Below are 820 nucleotides of genomic sequence, written 5' to 3' on the forward strand. Positions count from 1 at the left end.
GGGGCGGGGCCGGCGCGGGGCGGGGCCGACGGACTAGGCGGAAGCACGCGGAACGAGGTGAATTCGGAGGCGCAGTGTACTCTGAGGCGGGGCGACCTGCGTACGGAGCGACGTAGGGGCGTGGCGACGTACCTTCAGGGCGCCGTGTGGTACGCGGTGTGCGTACAGAGCGGGGCGGGCTCTAGAGGCCGGGGCGCTGCGGGGCGACGTCGGGGGGCGGGGCCTGCAGGCCAGGTGGCAGGCGTGGGCGGGGGGGGTGGGGGCGTGCGGTGGGGACTGCGGTCCGGCCGGTGCGCGAAGTGGGGAGGTGCGCCTAGCAGCGCCCGCGCCACCCGGCTGAAGATGAGAGCGGGGGGTGAGGTGCGGACGACCCGGGGCTCCTGAGGCGGAGCCCCTGCCGCCTCAGCAGCCTCCCGTGCGCTCCAGAAGGAGGCAGGCCCGTGCCTGGGGGTCCGCCCGGCTCGACGCCCCGCGCCCCTCCTGCCCGCACGACCGGGGCCGCAGTCCTCGCGGGAACTTGGCGCACGGACGCTGTCGCTGGAGGGCCAGGTTGTCAGGGACACTAACGCACGGCAGGAGGGAAGGCGGCAGGGCCCCCGGGGAGATGCAGACCCAGCCCGGGGCTCACTCCAAAGGCAGGTGTCTGCCTGCTGTTGAGGGGGGACGCCAGCAGCTCTGTGCTGGGCTTCACTAGGCAACAGGACAGCTGCCCTCCGAGCTGCCCGGAGGAGGGAGTGCGAGAGGACGCCAAGCGCTGAGCAAGCTCTCAGTGGACAGCATTACTGCTCTCAAGGTTTTTTGGCCAGAAGAATATTAAACA

This window comes from Mirounga leonina, unplaced genomic scaffold (assembly GCF_011800145.1).
Source record: "Mirounga leonina isolate KUSES-001 unplaced genomic scaffold, KU_Mleo_1.0 Mir_93, whole genome shotgun sequence".
NCBI classification, from domain to species: Eukaryota; Metazoa; Chordata; class Mammalia; order Carnivora; family Phocidae; genus Mirounga; species Mirounga leonina.